Here is a 19,762-nt window from a genome sequence, read left to right as displayed (position 1 = left end):
TTGTAAAATGAGTGACAGTATTGATTTATATATTCCTTTGGCATTGATTGCTGGTGTTTGTTCAGCTTCCTTCTGTTTGAATTTTGGATTTAAAGATCAATAATAATATTGTTTCACTTTTGGAAATACTAAAATTTAACCTTTGCACTGTTTGGAAAGGTGAATTGTGGATAACTTATTCTAACCTCTTTGCATATGCACTGTTATTGCACATTCGGAAAATATGTTTACTTAAAATGAAAATTCCACATTGAAATCCAAAGGACAGATTTCTCATTTTAAAAGATTTTGTAGTATTTTGGTTAAATCATTGAAATATGTAGATTGTAATTATAAACTGATGTTAATTATTATCCTCAGTTGTCATAGTTGAATTTTACCCTTTTAAAATGGTGGCAGTTTTAAAAACATCGGTTTCCCTCTTGCAAGGAACTGTCACCTGGTTGTTTGGAAATAGACTTGAAAGTATTTGCAATATAGCTTGTAAACTAGACTGAAAGACTTCGATACCCATGAGTAAGCTTTACTCTTATGATGTAGAGTGTTTATATTGTATGTTGGTATACGTGTATATCCTATTTTTTATTTCAGTTTTGTATGGTGCTTTTTGTTTATTTTGAGCATGCTAAAGTTTTTAAAATTAAAATTGATTGTACATTTCTCCAAAATTCAGTTATACATCTCATTATTGTGTTTTCTAACTTCATAACATTACATAATTCAAAGAAAAAGTATTTAAACAAACGAGAACACAATCAAACAATATATATAAAATATTACTCAAATACTAAAAAAAAGACACAACACTCCGCCCTGCTTAGCTATAAACCAGGGGTTGGCAACCTTTTTGCCTCTGTGGGCCGGATCACGTACTGTATTAATGAGTGGACGGTGGGCCAGATAAATGCCATTAAAAACTTGAAATATGGGAATTATCCAGTTAAATACATCTAGCTATATTTTGCATCAAATTAATGAATAACGCATGCTAGGAAATCATTTGTGCTTAAAAAGGTTGCCGACTCCTGCTATAAACTCTTAACTCAATAGAAAATGCATCTCAACTAAAGACAGTATAATGTATAATACACCTACTATAGACATCCACAACATAGTTAATTTCTAAATTGTACCATTCAGACCTGAATATCTAATCGCTGTGGAGGATTTCTTGCTCTTGTGAGATAATGTCATCCCGGACATGGGAGGTCACTTTGCTTGGCCCGTGAGACTTGAGACTGTGAAAACAATCTCAGTTTCTGGGGCCTCCACCGTGGTGGTTGTAAGAGTTGATTCTGAGACTTCAGGAAGTGGTTCTGACAGCTCTGGACACCTTTCCTCTCCATTTCTTGGCTCTTCACTTTCCTTTTTCTTCTAGTTTGTGCACCTTGATCCTGGGAAGGTCCATTTAGTTCAAGGGAGTATTCTCTTATTAATCCTTCTATTTCTTCCTTTACAATCTGATATCCTCTCGGTTTCCTCATCCACAACGTCATCTGATAGATCCTCTGTTTTCGTATCTTTATTGACCCCTTTCTTTTCGGTCTTCCATTCACTTTGCAGGCTTTTGTATCAACCTTTACAAGCAGCTTTTATTCTCCCACTTGAAGTTCATACAATAACATTAATGTACACAGATTAGATTCTGGTTCTTTATACGCAGAAAAGCCATATGCTTGCGACTTTCCTGTAGCTCCTTGAACTCTCTTCCAACTTAAAACCAAGCCATGGTTCACAAGTAACTGCCTGGTTAGCATATCAGAAGCTTTCTTAGATATGTTGCCTACAAAAACTGTTGGAGCCGGACCAGTATTTTCTTCACTTACTCACTTCCTCTGAGCAGCATGGTCTTTCCTTGGTCCAATATGCTTTCCAATCTGAGGCACAGAGACTGGGATCAACACCTGCTTGCTCTCTGTTACGCAATGGTTCTTGGTTTTCAGCATGGAAGTGGTTGTGGCAAAATCCAGTACTTTTTCTTAATTTGATTTCAGTTGTCTCAATTTCAGGGGATGTGGCATATAAGTTATGGATGGATCTCCTTTCAAGTTGTAGTTGTCTGTCACTCACGACCTCAGAACGCCAGCTGTCCTGTATTACCACATACAAGCCCAATGTGGCTTGTTGGTTGTGGTATTTCACTGTTATGAATGTCATTCCCACAGGAATGATCTTTTCTCCAGTATAAGTTCTTAGTTGGATATCTGGAGGCTTCAGTTTAGTATCTTTGAAATGCTGTTCAAACTAATTTTGTGAAGTAATTGAAACAGCTGAGTCAGTGTTGAATTCCATTTTAATTAATTTGCCATTCACTTCTGTTGTAAGCCATTTTGCTTGTCTACTATTAGTTTCCACATTGTAAAATCTCAAGGCTATCCAGTCCTGTGTCACTCATCATTATCAGATTTTTCATTAATAGCATGCAGATTAGTGCTCTTTTTGAAACTACAAATTGACTTTTATCTTTTTCTCTTCCATGTGCAGTCCGTTTACTTTTGTCTACCCAACATGCTCTTTTGCATGTGTCCTAATTTATTGCATTTTCAGCAAGTTTCACCTTTAAACCTGCATTGGTCTAGTGTATGTGACCCTCTGCCACAATGGTGGTACAATTTGTTCAGCCAGGCCAGTTTCTTTTTAGAGATTGCAATTTTGTTCATGCTCACTTTCATTCCTGACTGCAACTCAATGGTATCTCCCACCACTGTTTCTATTGGTGCAGCTATTGTAGCTGCTCTTTTAAAAGTACTTTGCGCTTCAGTTAGGAGCTGTTTTTGTATACTTTTTTTTTGTAAGATTCCACAAGCTAAATAATCTCTCAATGCATAATTAAGCCCATTACCAAACTGACGATGCTCAGATCTCTTCAATTCAGTCACATATGCTGAAAAGGACTTCCCTTCCTTTCGATTCCATGTATGAAACCTAAAGCATTCTGCAATCAACAATGGTTTCAGTTCTAAATGTTCCTGCAATACTTCACAATATCAGCAGAACTTATGACTATACCCCTTCCCCACACGAAACCACCATGGTGGGCTTCACAGCTGAACAGGTGAGAAGACAGCTGAAACGTCTCAACCTAAGCAAGGCTGCAGGACCAGATGGTGTTAGTACCAGGGTACTCAAAGCCTGTGCCCCTCAGCTATGTGGAGTACTTCGCCATGTATTCAACCTGAGCCTGAGGCTCCGGAGGGTTCCTGTGCTGTGGAAGACGTCCTGCCTTGTCCCTGTGCCGAAGACGCTGCGCCCCAGCAGCCTCAATGACTACAGACCGGTGGCATTGACCTCCCACATCATGAAGACTGTGGAGAGACTTGTTCTGGAGCTGCTCGGGCCTGTGGTCAGGCCACACTTAGATCGCCTCCAGTTCACCTACCAGCCCCGACTAGGAGTTGAGGATGCCATCGTCTACCTGCTGAACCATGTCTACGCCCACTTGGACAAGCCAGCGAGCACTGTGAGGGTCATGTTTTTTGACTTCTCCAGTGTGTTCAACACCATCCGCCCTGCTGTGCTGGGGGAGAAGCTGACAACGATGCAGGTGGATGCTCCCCTGGTGTCATGGATTCTTGATTACCTGACTGGCAGACCACAGTACGTGTGCTTGCAACACTGTGTGTCCGACAGAGTGATCAGCAGCACTAGGGCTCCACAGGGGACTGTCTTGTCTCCCTTTCTCTTCACCATTTACACCTCGGACTTCAACTACTGCACAGTCTTGTCATCTTCAGAAGTTTTCTGATGACTCTGCCATAGTTGGATGCATCAGCAAGGGAGATGAGGCTGAGTACAGGGCTACGGTAGGAAACTTTGTCACATGGTGTGAGCGGAATTATCTGCAGCTTAATGTGAAAAAGACTAAGGAGCTGATGGTAGACCCGAGGAGAGCTAAGGTACCGGTGACCCCTGTTTCCATCCAGGGGGTCATTGTGGACATGGTGGAGGTTTTCAAATACCTGGGAATACGAATTGACAATAAACTGGACTGGTCAAAGAACACTGAAGCTGTCGACAAGAAGGGTCAGAGCCGTCTTCATTTCCTGAGGAGACTGAGGTCCTTTAACATCTGCTGGACAATGCTGAGGACGTTCTTCGAGTCTGTGGTGGCCAGTGCTATCATGTTTGCTGTTGTGTGCTGGGGCAGCAGGCTGAGGGTGGCAGACACCAACAGAATCAAGGAACTCATTCGTAAGGCCAGTGATGTTGTGGGGATGGAACTGGACTCTCTGACGGTGGTGTCTGAAAAGAGGATGCTGTCCAAGTTGCATGCCATCTTGGACAATGTCTCCCATCCACTACATAATGTACTGGTTGGGCACAGGAGTACATTCAGCCAGAGACTCATTCCACCGAGATGCAACACAGAGCGCCATAGGAAGTCATTCTTGCCTGTGGCCATCAAACTTTACAACTCCTCCCTTGGAGGGTCAGACACCCTGAGCCAATAGGCTGGTCCTGGACTTATTTCCTGGCATAATTTACATATTACTATTTAACTATTTATGGTTTTATTACTATTTATTATTTATGGTGCAACTGTAACAAAAACCAATTTCCCCCGGGATCAATAAAGTATGACTATGACTAGTATGACTATGAATATTTCTGCTGGTTTGGTTGGAGCAGTAAATCTTCAAATCAAATCCAATACACTCAGCAAAATTGATATTTCTTTCTCTTGGGCTATTCCACTTGCTTCAAAATACAGTAGGCCCTCCGTATCTGCGGGTTTTGCATCCGCAGATTCAACCAACCACGGATCGAAAATACTGTACACAGGTTTCCCCCGCTATCCAAAAGTAGAGCAGAAATGGCGTAAAGCGAAGAAGCAATTACCATTAATTTATATGGGAAAAATTTTTGAGCGTTCCTAGACTCAAAAAATAACCTACCAAATCATACCAAATAACACATAAAACCTAAACTAACACTAACATATAGTAAAAGCAGGAATTATATGATAAATACACAGCCTATATAAAGTAGAAATAATGTATGTACAGTACAGTGTAGTTTCACTTACTAGAATCGGGAAGACAGCGAGCACACTGGAAGGTTCATGCATTTTACTATCATACAGTTCTTTGTAAGCACTCAAAACATCCTGCAAACCTGCCCTATACCTACGTGCCCTTTCAAAATTAAAGTCATACTTTTCTGCAATAATTGCAGCACTGTCAATCATAGCGAAAATCTCACGCAGTTCAAAGCTATGGCGTGCGCGCTGCCTCTATAACGGCTTGCTGCAAAACAAACGCTGAACGCTATTTTCGCTGAGGCAGCATCAGCATTCCCAGAAGAGCTACGATGGTTGCGTCTCTACTGAGCATGTACAGACTTTTTTTTCTTGTTATTATTCCCTAAACAATACAGTATAACAACTATTTACATAGCATTTATATTGTATTAGGTATTACTGTATAAGTAATCTAGAGATGATTTAAAGTATACGGGAGGATGTGTGTAGGTTATAAGCAAATACTACACCATTTTATATAAGGGACTTGAGCATCTGCAAATTTTGGTATCCCTGAGGGCTCCCGGAACTAATCCCCCGTGGATACGGAGGGCCGACTGTACTGTTCAATTAACTCTGTACATGAGCCACTTATCTGTTGAGGAATTGAACACAACTATTTTTTCCATGCAGCCAGCTATTTCTGATTTAAAAAAAATGATTATTGTCACCTGGTCCTCACTGTTTATGAACACATGAATTCATCCGTTTAGAGGTGGATGGAAGCTGGAAGTTACTGATGAATATTTGAAGATGCATGGAACTGGAGGCAGTCAAAGATCTGCTCAGTGTAGTAGTGAAGAAATTGGAAAGAAATGCTGAATGAGTGAAGTTTGAAATAAAACTTGATGTTTTTGTTACCATGGCGCATTACTTAGCAGACAATCTGTCAAATAAGTAGGGAGCTATTTAAGTAAAGGGTAATAGCAATGAAAACATCAACTTTGATTTCAAACTTCACACTAATGAGGAAGATGAGGAACTAAGTCTGAAATTTGATCAATTCCAAGGATGAGTGTGGGTATGAAAAGAGAAAACTATCTGATCATTTGAGTAGAAAGGTGTAGGATCATATAACACCATCAAGATTACATTGAATAACAATGCAAAGCATAAATGATCTGAACAGTCAGTGTCACAGTAGCTTGGGAATTATATGTTGATAATTTGTCATTATTACAGACAATGCTGCTTATGTCTTTGCTTTCAGAAGGAAAGGCAACAGCCCTGACCTGTTACGAGCCATTTAAAAGGGAAGAATAAATTTAAAGATGGTCTTCAGGATTGCAGTGGGAATAAAATGATCTGTTAAACATGAAGTCAAACATAAGTGAAGTATGGAGGTGGACGAACAAAAATTCTGGATACATAATTTTAAATGTAAGCATAAGTAAACTTTCAACTTTCACTACCCTTATTTTAGTGTCCAAATGAGGATTTTGGTAGCACCTCCAGCATTGTTCCTTTTAGTTTCAACTCTCAGTTACAGCTCTCCTCTGCACCTCCTCTGCAAATAATCCTTTCAGAACTATTGTTTCTGTATTGTATTTCTCCTCAACTTTCCTCACTAAGCTATTAATCAGACAGCTTTGTAATTGGAGATTTCCTTCTGTAACCTTGTCCACAGTCTATTGGTGATAATCTTTTTGTCTAAGCCATCCTCCTTCCACTCTCTTTATAACTTTAAATTCTCTTCCCATAAAAGCTGTCTGACGAGTTGAGTTCTTCCATTATTATTTTTCATTTCAGATTTACAGTTTTTTAAACTTTTATTTATAGATGAAGCATGAATAGCAGGGTAGTGTGGTGATCCAGGAATGAGGTGAAGTGAGTAAGTGAGGCACGGTGTGGGCATTGATGGAAGAAAAGCCAATTAAGTCAAACCAGTGAAGTCTCTTTTCATCTTTTAAGCATGTTCTGGTGAATAATCTGGAATTGAGTTCATTGTTGAATTTTATGTCTATTGAGCTACTTGTTTTATTAGAAAGCGGTCTGACTTTTTTTTTGCATTGTAGAAACAAACAAACATCCACATTTTTTAAAAAATCTTGTGTGAGAGAACCGTGGCATAATTTACAGAAACATCTTTGCAGTTATACAGTTATTGGCTAAAATCCTAAATTAAAACTTGTATTCTGCAGATTTTGAGAAGCAGTAGTTTTGGCATGTAATAATCTACCACATTGGACTTGCATTATATATTACAATTGTCCTTTAATTGCTTATAAAATGAGGAATTTAAATTGTGGGAAACTGCAAATGCAGCACTTGATTCTACTATCAGAGTTTATATAATATTGATAGGACTTGGCAGTGGACCCCCCATTGGCCAAGTAGAAATTGGTCACCTGTGGATGATGTCAGCATACATTCATAGGCCGGCCATGTGCAAATTTACAGTTAAGTCAAAGTGGATTTGAAAGAGTTTTGAAGGATGCTTAGCTATAGTAGAGTTGTTTAACTCTTGGAAAGATTCTAGGTAAATGGAATTATAACTGATGTGCTTTTAGATGGAAGAACAGGTTTGTTAGGATGATAACACGAATGTTAATCAGATATTTTTTGTGATGAACCCACTTATATTCTGTTCTTGTAAAATGCCAGTTATTTAACCCACAACTCAGTAGGGCCTTTGATAAGGTTCCACATAGTAGGCTGATTTGAAAGATTAGATTTCAGAGAGAGCTGGCTTATTGGATACAAAATTGGCTTGATGGTAGAAAGCAGAGCATGATGGTATAAGATTTTGTTGGACTGGTGTGCCTTGGGTAGGTGTTGGGCCCACTGTTGTTTGTCATCCATGTCAGTGATTTGATGAAGAATGTACAGTCATGGTTAATAAGTTTACAGATGACACAAACGTAGGTGGACAAAGAAAAAAGTTATTTAAAAAAATTACAGGGGGCATCTAGATCAGTTGAATAAGTGGTCAAGGAATGGCAAATTGAGTTAATTTGGCTAAGTATGATGCATTTTGGAAAGTCAAATCTAGTATTGACCTTTGCAGTATATGATAGGGCCCTGAGGAGTGTTGTAGAACAGAGGGAGTTTGGAGTACAGTTACATGGTTCATTGAAAGTGGACTCACAGGCAGACAGGGTGGTAAAGAAGGCTTTTGGTATGCCGGTCTTTTTCAGGGAGGGGACCGAGTGCAGAAGTTGGAAGATCATAGTACGAGTGTACAGGTGTGTAGTAACTGGTGAGGCTGTACTTGAAATGCTGTGGTCAGTTTTGGTCGTCCTGCTATAGGGAAAGATGTTGTTGAACTTAAAAGAGGGCAGGAAAGATTTATTAGGATAATGCCAGGACTTGAGGGACTGAGTTATAGAGAGAGGTTGTACAGGCTAGGACTTACTTGGTATAAGAAATTGAAGAGGTGATCTTCCAAGAGGTGTATAAAATCTTGAGGGGTATAGTTAGGGTGAATGCCTTTTCTCCCCAGAGTTGGGGAAATCAAGAATAAGATGGCATAGGTTTAAGGCAAGGAACTTATGGGGCAGCTTTATTTGCATGAAGGATGGTATCAATGTAAATCAGCTGCCAGAGGAAGCAGTTGAGGCTGGAACAATAACAATCTTTGAAAGCTAAATCGACAGGTGCATGGATTGCAGAATTGGACAAGAAGATAAGACTTTAAAGTCAGTCCACTGTGGCAAGTTATCTTACAACATTAGGATGTTGGAAAATCACCACACTTCTAAACCTTGTTCATTGTACCTACCTCTGAACTTCATTACCAGGAAACCACAATCTGTATGGATCAGGCATAACACCTCCTCTTCACTGACAGTCAACATGGACACACATTAAGAATGAAGGCTTAGCCCACAGCTCTGTTCTAGGAGCCATACAAGAGTGAGATAGATTAGCTGGTTGAAAGGTATTGCAACAACAACGCAAAATATCAGTAAGACCAAGGAATTGATTGTGGACTTCAGGATGGGAAAGTCAGAAGAACATCCACCAGTCGGCATTGAAGGGTCACTGTTGGAAAGGGTGAGCAACTTTTGTGGGTCAAGATTTTGGCGAATTTATTTTAGTCCCAACACATTGATAGATTCATGAACAACGCATGCCAGTGCTTTATTTTGTTAAGAGTTTGAGGAGATCTGGTGTGTCATCAAAAACTCATATAAGTTCCTACACATGTATGGTGCCGAGAACACTGACTGGTTGCATCACAGCCTGTTATAAAGGCTCCAGTGCAGATGATTATAATAGGCTGCATAGGGCTGTGGACACTGCCAGCTCCATCATGGACACAACCCTCCCCATCATTGATGAGGTTTTTGAGAGATGGTACTTCGAGAAAGTGGCATTCATCACTAAGCACTCTCACTATCCATGAAATGCCATCTTTTACTATCATCAGGGAGGAGGTACAAGAGCCTGCCCACTCAATGATTTAGGAGCTGCTTCTTCACCACCAGATTTCTGAATGGTCCAGGAACCCTACCTTGTTTTTCCTTTTGCATGATTTATTTATTTTCTAATTTGTATTGACTCTCTTTGCACTGTATTGCTATTGCAAAACACCAAATTTCATGTCATTTATGGCAGTGATAATAAACCTGATTCTGAAATATCAGGAGTAAGCCTCCCAGTCCCTCAAGCCTGTCCTGCTATTCAGAGTTTTTTTTTGGCTGATGTGCTTTGAGCTCTATCTCCTTTTGAGCTCTCCCTGGACTGTATTTCCCTGATCTTTGAAGAATTTATTTACTTCCTTGTTAAATCCATACTCCCTCTTTCCCTCACAGAGATTCAAAGAGAGACGCTGCAAGAAGTTTATGATGAATTATTAAATATTTTAACTGGCCATTTGTAATATTTTTGAATTGTACTGTGTCTTAATACTGGAGGTAATAACAAACAGAACATTGTCACTTTTGGATCAATTTGACTGATTTATAGTATTTGTAATTGTGAGGACCTTTTGGCCCCATGAAACCCAGAGGGGAATGTGATAATTAGCTCCATCTTATTTACTGGTGGTTTGTTTTCTGGCCATCATATAATTGGAATAAAATTATAGTGTGGTTTGTGATTACTTAGTCGCTTCAATAGTTTTGATAACATGATGGCAGATGCACCACTGTGCGTTCTAATTTAACACTTCATTTTGATTTGCCTACCTTGTCAAACGTAGATTTTGTGCTGAAACTTCCTTAAGATGACTTTATGGTGTATGTATGTATACCCAATTTCATTCAAGTTTACTTGGTAAGAGTAATTGTTGCAGATACATTCTTCCTTTCCTGTTGGGTATCTGTACTGCAAGGAACTAAGGAGCGTTTTTAACGTATGGGATGCAAGCTGAAAGAAATGATGGAACATGGGAGGCCAGTTGGTCCATCCAGTTTATGCTGGTCTCAGAGTTCAATGATTCTCTGTAACCTGTCCTCTGATCCCCAACTATACCTTCTACCCATCTCTAGCAGGGGTAATTTTTAGATGCTGGATTGACTCTAAACCCTTTGGAAAATAGTGAAGCTTTGTAAATTGAAAAGACAGAAGGAAATGCATATTGGATATTTTGATTTTGTATTCTTATGGATAGAGAGTGGCATGCTATTTGTTACAGCAAAAAAGTTTCACAGGTCAAAGGTGGATACCCAAAATGGAAAATTATAAATCAAAGAATTACTGTAAACAGTTTAACTGACGCCACAACCTCTAGTAACTTCCTTCAACCCTGCATACCTATTGCTCTTTTGATGGTTCATTGACAAATCTGACAATATTTATGTTCTGGTGACTGGCCAGATCACAACTTCCTGATTTGTAACTGCTTTGAAGAGAGGATGTTGTGTTTTTTGAGAATGAGCTCACCTAGTTGATGTTGTAGGTCTTTTCAACTTAATTCAATTCAAATTGTGTAATGGAGTGTTGACCCTTTGGTCAATGAATAAGGTAAATGACCACACAAATTGTAACTAATTCAAACTTGCAGCTTTACTGTATCAACTTGGATATCAAATTTAATATCCATGTAAATTATGTTGCCCCTCCCCCCAGGGCAACAATTCCCAAGTGCTATTGTTCATTTAGTATCGTACTCAATAGTACTCACCCAAATTACTGTTCTTATTTACACCAAAATGGGGATCACACATTTCCAAATGACTGACTCCATCTCTCTGCCCAGGTTTGAGAGTCCTTGCAATAGTTTGTCCTTCCAGAGTACTTGCTTGTTAGTTTCCTGAGTTATTAACGTTCTACCTCCAACAACCGTTATTATTATTTTCCTTTATTGGTTTTGTGCAATTATACTTTGATTCTATTGGCTCTGATGCATTGGGCCATCCTGTGTCTATCTGTCAATAACTCTAGCACAAGACTACAGGTGGTGCCACCTTTCTCCCAAAGTAGGACTATAATACGCAGGCACAGAATCAGGCCATTCAGCCCATCAAGTCTGCTCCACCATTCCTTCATGGCTGATCTCGGATTCCACTCAACTCCATACACCTGCCTTTTGGCCATATCTTTTGATGCCTTGCCCGATCAGGAAACTATCAACTTCTGCCTTAAATATACGCACAACCTTGGATTCCATCGCAGCCTGTGGCAAAGCATACCACAGATTTACTACTCTCTGGCTAAAAAAAAAATCCTCCTTACCTCTTTTCTAAAGGGTCTTCCCTCAATTTTGAGACTGTGCCCTACAATTCTGGATACCTCCACCATAGGAAACATCCTCTCCACATGTACCCTTTCAACAATTCCCAAGTGCTAAGTAGAATGTGTCTCTGATGTCATTCCTTTGCCTTTTGCTGAATCAGGCCACTTTCCCCTAAAGTTGCCTGTTCAAGTCAGACACTGGGATCAGACCACTCTAATTCATGAACATAGCCTACTCCTCAAAGAGCATCTCACAAATCACTTCTTATTTGGAAATTATCTCTGATTAGCAGATTATCAATAGGACTTTCATTATGTCCACATTCAATTACATAAATCGTAAAAAAAAATTCAGAAAACAGCTTCCATCTCTTCCATCACCTGGTGACAACTAAGATATTTGTTTCATTTACTTATCCACTCTTTGACCTGTTTCAGATTTTTAATTTGGTTAGGTCTACAGGAGACATGAGACTGCAGATGCTGGAATCTGGAGCAAAAATTAAACTGTCGGAAGGATGTTTCATGTTGAGAGTTTGCATCAGGTGGGGTGGGAATGGGTGGGAGGAAAAAAAAATTTGAACGAATATGGGGAAGGACTAGTGATAGAGACTCGTAGGTGATAGGTTATAACCAGATATTATCTGTGTCCTTCGAGTTTATCTTTGTAGAACTTACAAAGTCCATGGATATGTAATTAAAGCTTACCATGTGCTCCAGTACATCAGTTGATTGCATAAGTTTGTGTGTGCAAATGATCTTTTCTATCTTACACTTGATATTATCTTTATTCTGTTGCTATAACTCCATAGGTGAGTTGATTTGGGCAACAAGTCATTGGTCATTAAGGAATTGTTTGATATTCATCCATTATTAAGCAAAGTTGTTCTGATGGGAAAAGTTCTGGGTTTATCAGCATTTTAAAAGGTTGAATGAGTTGTACTCCAAGAATAATCTTGAACATGAACATTTTTAAGGCTTTGAGGATGGATACATATCTGATGAAGTCAATGTTTCTTTTGATATTTGGGTTTATAAATCTTGTAGAAAGCCAAGCAAAGGGATTTGGAACAAGATGGATAATTTAACTTTAAAGACACATTAATATTCTAGCATTTCCTTCAGTTTGCAAACAATTTTTAAAAGTTCAGTAATAATTTCCTTGGTTCCTTTCTTGTATGTTTGATCAGTTATTTCCTGTGATGGTCATAAATTGCCTTGACTATAATGGTGACTATGTCTATTAATGATAGTTTATTTGGAGATGGTCAGGCGTATGACTGAGTAGCCCAACTTTTCTTGCTGTAGATTTGGTTTCAACAGACGCAAGCTGCAAAAATGAATTAGTTAATTCTGTATTTTTCAATGTAGAATATGTTTCATAAATTTAGAACCCTAATCCATTTCACTTAAAATACTGGAAACCCACATGATATCACACAATTTTAAACAGTGAATTAATTTGGCTATTAATTAAATATTTACGATAATGGGATCAATTGGGTAGGGAGTAAAGTCTTTTACACAAAATAATTGAATTTGAAGCAGAATGTTATTAAAAAATTTGGTACCGTTGTGTGATTCATAAAGTCTCCACTTTGAACATGACACTTGTTTGATTTTAATCCTTTTGCTCTATCATGCACAACTATAGAAAATAGCTTAATGATTATTGTCTTTTATACATTCAGCACCTGCATTATCACTTAGGTATGTTTGTGGTCTGTAACCACAACTAACTACAACAAGTTTCTAATTCTAACTGCTTTAAATGAATGCTTTTTTCAAAATATTTGTAATAGTTCTATATTGCCTTAAATCGGAAGTTATCTTTTATGCTTTCTTTTTCTGTATAAGGTTTTTCTGGAAAAACATATTATATGATGAGCAAAGAACTGTAACACAGGTCACCTGTAAAACTAAATGCTTCAACTGCTTTGTCACCAAAGACAATGGTGGAAGATGTGTTACATAGTGGCCTAAAGCAACAACAAAACTAAGTAAATTTTAAGAGACCACTTTTTGTGTAGTTTCATGTAGATTGATTTTATTAAATGGAAAGTTTAAAAAAAAGTCAAACTGAATTTGTTTTATACTGCAACTTAATATTTTTATTGCAATCATAGAAATAAAAAACTTCTGAAATGACACAGTGAGATTAAGGTTAGTGATTCATACAATTTAATTATAGATGTAATTTAGTTAAAGTGTATTATAGATCCTTCATTTGATTGTTCCACCATTTCTTAGGACATTGAGGGGTTGGCATAATAATAATACTATAAGACACTGGAACAGACCATTTGGCCCACTGAGTCTGCTCTGCCATTTGATCATGGCTGATCCATTTCCCTGTCAATCCAGTTCTCCTGCTTTCTCCCCGTAGCTCCTCATGCTTGACTATTTAAGAACCTATCAATCTCCACTTTAAATACACTCATTGACCTGGCTTCCACAGCAACCTGTGGCAGTGAGCTCCAAACATTTACCGTCTGGCTATAAAAAAATTTCTCCTCATCTCCATTCTAAATGGTTGTCCCCTCTATCTTGGGGTTCCTCTCATCCTAGACTCTCCCACTATAGGAAACAGCCTCTCCACATCCATTCTATCTAGGCCTTTCAGTATTCAATAGGTTTCATTGAGATCCCCATCCATTTTTTCTAAATTCCAGCAAGTATAGACCTAGAACCATTAAATGCATTTCAATCCCAGAATAATTTTCGTTAGCCGCCTTTGAGCCCGCTCCAATGTAAGCACGATGTTAGCACATGCTTTTTTAGGTAAGAGGCCCCAAACTGCTCACAATACTCCAAATGAGGCCTCACCAGTGAATTTTAAAGCCTCAGCATTACATCCTTGCTTTATTTTTTTCCTAGTCTTCTCAAAATGAATGCTAACATTACATTTGCCTTCCTCACCACTGACTCAACCTGCAAGTTAACCTTTAGAGAATCCTGCACAAGGACTCCGAAGTTCCTTTGCACCTCGGATTTTTGAATATTCTCCCTGTTTAGAAAAAATTCTATGCTTTTATTCCTTCCACCAAAATGTATGACTGTACACTTCCCAACACCATATTCCATCTGCCTTTGTTCAATCTTGCAATCTAAGTCCTTCTGCAGTCGCCTTGTTTCCTCAACACTTCCTGACCCTCCACCTATCTTTGTATCATCCACAAACTTGACCACAGCCGTGAATTCCATCATCCAAATCAATGGCATACATGCGGTGATTGATAAGTTTGTGGCCTAAGGTAGAAGGAGTCAATTTTAGAAAACCTAGCACATTTATTTTTCAACATAGTCCCCTCCTACATTTACACACTTAGTGCAGCGGTCGTGGAACATACAGATCCCTTCTTTGTAAAAGTCGGTGTCTTGGACCTCCAGAAAGTGGTCCATAGCAGGGGTGATTGATAAGTTCATGGCCTAAGGTAGAAGGACATAAGTTATACAGCTCTGGTTACATGCACATGCAGTTCAACTCTTTGGGTGATTATGCAGGAAGTTTGAAATTAATAACTCATCTACTTCCACCTTCGGCCACGAACTTATCAATCACCCCGCTGTGGACCACTTTCTGGAGGTCCAAGACATCGACTTCTACAAAGAAGGGATCCGTGTGCTCCATGACCACTGGACTAAGTGTGTAAATGTAGGAGTGGACTATGTTGAAAAATAAATGTGCTAGGTTTTCTAAAATTGACTCCTTGTACATTAGGCCACAAATTTATCATTCACCCCTTGTACAATGTAAAAAGAAGCAATCCCAGCACCAACCCCTGTGGAACTCCACTAGTCACCACCAGCAGCCAATCAGAAAAAAGGCTAACTTTATTCCTAATTTTTTGCCTCCTGCCAAACAGGCAATGCTCTTGCCATGCTATTATCTTTCCTGTAATACCATGGGCTCTTATCTTACTAAGCAGCCTTTTGTGTGACACCTTGTCAAAAGCATTTTGAAAATCTGAGTACATGACATCCACCAATTCTCCTTTGTCAATCCTGCTTGTTATTTCCTCAAAGAATTCCAATAGGTTTGTCAGGCATGATTTTCCCTTGAAGAAAGCATGCTGACTTTGGCCCATTTTATCTTTTGTTGCCAAGTACCCTGAAACCTCTTCCTTAACAATTGACTCCAGCGTCCTTCTAACCACTGAGGTCAGGCCTATAATTTCCTTTCTTCTGCCTCTCTCCTTTCTTGAACAGAGGAGTGACATTTGCAATTTTCCAGAAATCTAGAACCTTGCCAGAATCCAGAAGATCATTACTAATGCCTCCACAGTCTCTTCAGATACCTCTTTCAGAACCCAGGGGTGTAGTCCATCTGGTCCAGGTAACTTAGCCACCTTCAGACCTTTCAGTTTCTTAAGTGCCTTCTTCCTCGTAATAGCAATTGCACTCACTTCTGTGTTCCGACACTCTCGAACTTCTAGCATACTGCTGTGTGTTCCACAGTGAAGCCTGATGCAAAATGCTTATTCAGTTTGTCTGCCATTTCCTTGTCCTGCATTACTACCTACCAAGCGCCAATTTCCAGTGGTCTGATATCTATTCTTGCATGTTTTTACTCTATATATCTGAAAAAGCTCTTGATATCCTCTTTGATATTATTGGCTAGCTAACCTTCATACTTCATCTTTTCCATCCTTATGGCTTCCTTAGTTGCCTTCTGTTGGTTTTTAAGAGCTTCCCAATCCTCTAACTTCCCACTATTTTTGCTCTATTATGTTTTCTCTTTTGCTTTTATGTTGGCTCTGACTTCCCTTGTCAGCTACAGTTGTGTCATCCTGTCGTTAGAATACCACTTCAGGATTTATCTATCCTGTGCCTTTCAAATTGCTCCCAGAAACTCCAGCTATTGCTGCTCTGATGTCAGCCTCGCTAGTGTTGCCTCCCAGTCAGATTTGGCCAGCTTATCTCTTATGCCTCTGTAATTTCCTTTACTCCACTGTAATGCATTCCACTGTAATACTGATGCATGTGATTTTTAGCTCCTCCCTCTCAAATTGCAAGGTGAATTCTATCATGTTAAGGATTCCTTTACTATAAGCTCCCTCATCAAATCTGATTCATTACACAACACAAATCTGGAGTAGCTGATCCCCTGGTAGACTCAACCACAAACTGCTCTTAACAACCTTATTTCATAGATATTCTATAAATTCTCTCTCCTGGGAACCAAAAGCAGTAGCAACCTGATGTTCCCAATCTGGCTGCATATTGTGATCCCCATGACTATCGTAACATTGCTCTTTTGACATGCTTTTCCTATTTCCTGTTGTAATTTGTAGCCCACATTCTGGCTGCTGTTTGGAAGTTTGTGTAAAACTCCCATCAGGTTCTTTTTATCCTACCAGTTCCTTTGCTCTACCCACAACAATTCAACATCTTACGATCCTATATCACCATTTTCTAAGGATTTGATTTCATTTTTGCCAACAGTGCCATGCCACCCCCTCTGCCTGATTGTGTATCCTTGGATGTTAAGCTTCCAACTATAGTCTTCTTTCAGCCACAACACAGTGTTGCCCACAACATCATACCTGCCAACCTCTAACTGTGCTGCAAGAACATCTACCTTATTCTGTATACTGCGTGCATTTAAGTATAATGCCTTCATTCCTATATTTATCACCGTTTAAAATTCTGTCCCCTTGTTTCACTGCAACTCACTCCACTGACAGCTAATTTGCCTGATCATCTGCTTGTCCTTTCTGACAGTCTCACTAATCAATTCAGATTCATTAAAAAAATGGACTCATTGAGTTCCATGAGCCAGTAATCACTGGATGATCAGAGGTGGAGAAGGTCAGTCGCTTTAAATTCCTGTTTGTCACTCGGAGGACCTCTCGTGGACCCATCATATAAATATAATTGCAAAGAAAGCACGACAGTGTCTCTTCTTCCTCAGGAGGCTGTGGAGATTCGGTATGTCATCAAAAACCTTGGCAGACGTGTAGGTATGTGGTGGAAAGTGTGCTGACTGGCTGCATTACAGCCTGGTGTGGGAACATCAATGCCTTTGAGTGGAAAATCCTACAAAAGTTAGTGGATTTGGCCCTGTACATCACAGGTAATACTCTCCCAACTATTGAGCCCATCTAAACGAATTGTTGTAGAAAAACAGCATCCATCATCAAAGATCCTCACCACTCTATGCCATGTTCTTTTCTCGCTGCTGCAATCAGGTAGAAGGTACAAGTTCCTCAGGACTTGCACCACCAGGTTCAAGAACAGTTACTACCTCTCAACCATCAGGCTCTTAAACAAAAGGGGATAACTACACTCGTTATATTTCTGGTGTTCCTACAACCAATGGTCTCACTTTAAGGACTCTTTATCTTGTTATTTCATGCTTGTTATTTATTGCTACTTGAACAGTTTCTTGTCCGTTGATCCTGTTTACAGTTACTGTTGTATGGATTTGTAAGTACGCCCATAGAAAAAGAATCTCAGGGTTGTATGTGGTGTCATCTAAATACTCTGATAGTAAATTTTACTTTGAACTGCACACTGCCTCTGCTTGTTTATCGACTGCCCTATCATCAGCCCTATCACTCAGTTCCCCTCCTCCCACCAATTTAGTTTAAACCCTCCTTATCGGTTCTAGCAAACCTGCCCGCAAGGATATTGGTCCCCCGTGGGTCCAGGTGTCCTTATGTACAGGTCATAGCTTTTCCGAAAGAGATCCCAGTTATCCAGAAATCTGAAATCCTGCAATCTGCAGCAGTTCCTCAGCCACGCATTCATCTTCCAAATCATCCTAGTAATATGCTCAGTGGCACATGGCACAGGCAGTAATCCAGAGATTACTACCCTGGAGGTCCTGCTTTTCAGCTTTCCACCTAGCTCCCCAAGTATTTTCTTTCGGACCTCCTCCCTTTTCCTACCTATGTCACTTGTGTCAATATGTACCAACACTTCTGGCTGCTCACCCTCCCCCTTTAAAGTGCTGTGGACCCGACCTGAGATGTCCCTGACCCTGGGAACTGGGAGGCAACATACCATCCACATGTCTCTGTTGCATCCATAGAATCTCCTGTTTACTCCTCTAACTGTGGAATCCCCTGTCACTGCTGCTGTCCTCTTCTTCCTCCTCCTGAGCCATAGTGCCAGACCCAGTGCTAAAGACCTGATGGCTGCGGCTTCTCCCTGGTAGGTTGTTTCCTGCCCCCCCCCCCAACAATATCCAAAGCGATATACTTATTATTGAAAGGAATGGCGACAGGGGTATTCTGCACTGGCTACCCATTTCCTTTCCCTCTCCTGACAGTCACACAGGTGCATGCCTCCTGGAACCTATAGGCGACTAATTCCCTATAGCTCCTATTTGTCACTTCCTCAGTTTCCCTTACGAGCCGAAGGTCATCAAGCTGCAGCTCCAGTTCCTTAACATGGTCTCTGAGGAGCTGCAACTCAGTGCACCTGATGCAGATCTGATTATCTGGGAGCCTGAAGGTCTCCTAGAATTCCCAAATTTCTCACAGCCCCTGGTGCCATCCTCAGCTCTAAGTATGCAGTAACAGGAAGAATGAAGAAGAAACTTACCAGTTACCTACCTCGCTCAAGCCTCCCCACGCCAACATTGGTCCACTCCAAAAATTGCCACTCTCTGCCCTACTTTTATTTTCCCTTGCTAATGATCTATGATTTGATTGGACCACTGGAAACGTGGGTCTGAGGTGGGAGTGAGAGGTGTTAGGAAGATAGCTGGAGGAAGCATGTAAGGTGATTTTTATTTTGGGGGGGATTTATTTTCATGCAATGCAATATACTGCTGTTACTGCCTTCAAGAGTGTCCTGCTCCATAAAAGGGGGTGGGGGAATATTAACTTGCCCTACAAACTGCAGGCTTATCTGGCTTTTCATTACTGATGGAATATTATTTTGCACTTGAAATTACTGCTAGATTTTATTCTGCTCAAGTGGGCTTAATCTAAGCTTTTTGTATAGTCTGCAAAGTAGATTTTTTTAATTGAATTATCTTTCATTTGAATTACTCTTTCAAAATTACGAGGTCAGTTGCAGGTCTGTTTGAATGAGCAGTGGTGCTCAGTACAGAATTAATTGACCTACTATAGCAAGGTTTTAAATTGCTGCAGAACACTTACTAAGGTA

At 39.8% G+C, this 19,762-nt stretch overlaps 1 protein-coding gene across 8 annotated transcripts in view; it reads left to right on the top strand.

The window, feature by feature from the left end:
* The window catches only part of nek7 (NIMA-related kinase 7), a 227,554-nt gene that overhangs the window by 49,077 nt on the left and 158,715 nt on the right, over positions 1 to 19,762 (top strand). Inside the window, exon 3 of one of the 8 annotated variants that reach the window (XM_072274171.1) lies at positions 6,234 to 6,400. The exons of 6 other annotated variants lie outside the window; for them this stretch is intronic. The gene's annotated coding sequence lies outside the window, so the exon portion shown is untranslated. Of the gene's footprint in view, positions 1 to 6,230; positions 6,401 to 19,762 lie in introns of all 8 variants that reach the window. One more of the 8 variants, XM_072274170.1, reaches the window with a different exon arrangement.

This window comes from Mobula birostris, chromosome 12 (genome assembly GCF_030028105.1).
Source record: "Mobula birostris isolate sMobBir1 chromosome 12, sMobBir1.hap1, whole genome shotgun sequence".
Lineage (NCBI taxonomy): Eukaryota > Metazoa > Chordata > Chondrichthyes > Myliobatiformes > Myliobatidae > Mobula > Mobula birostris.
This window is presented reverse-complemented; position numbering and strand designations above follow the sequence as displayed.